Source organism: Ciona intestinalis, chromosome 7 (genome assembly GCF_000224145.3).
Source record: "Ciona intestinalis chromosome 7, KH, whole genome shotgun sequence".
NCBI lineage: Eukaryota > Metazoa > Chordata > Ascidiacea > Phlebobranchia > Cionidae > Ciona > Ciona intestinalis.
In genome coordinates this window covers 2,027,928-2,028,458 of record NC_020172.2, presented here as the reverse complement: position 1 = coordinate 2,028,458, position 531 = coordinate 2,027,928, and positions in this window count along the sequence as shown.

The window sequence follows — 531 nt, the reverse complement described above, 5'->3', positions numbered from 1 at the left end:
GTGCCAACAATGATAGCTTATGTTAAGTTGTGTTTTGTCTTGCAGGATTTCCAGAAAACTGTGACTCATACTATGGACCACACACTGTAGAATGCCTTACAACTATGTGGGAATCAAAAGGTTGTTTGGGTGAAGGAACTAAAGCTCCAGTTAAATTGGATACCGCTGAAAAAGATACTATAAATATAATGAATGCTGAGTATGTAGAAAACAAACCTTTTCCTTATCTTCAAGTGTAGTTTAATTAACATGTTTAAATTTTCCACAGTGAAGTTTTGAATAAATTTGACTCCATTCGAACAGAAGCTGATAGTGGTAACAAAGATAAAGGATTGGAATGTTACGGAATTGGTTTGTACATTGTTAACAACATTGCTATAGTTATTAATTACCCCAAGTTTTTTTTTTTTTTTAGTTTTTCCTGGGAATTGTAATTCTTTTAATGGACCTCACTCTATTGATTGTCTTATCACAATCTGGGAAGAAGTTGGTTGCAAGATAAAAGGTCTTAGATATCCTGGCGATCTTTCA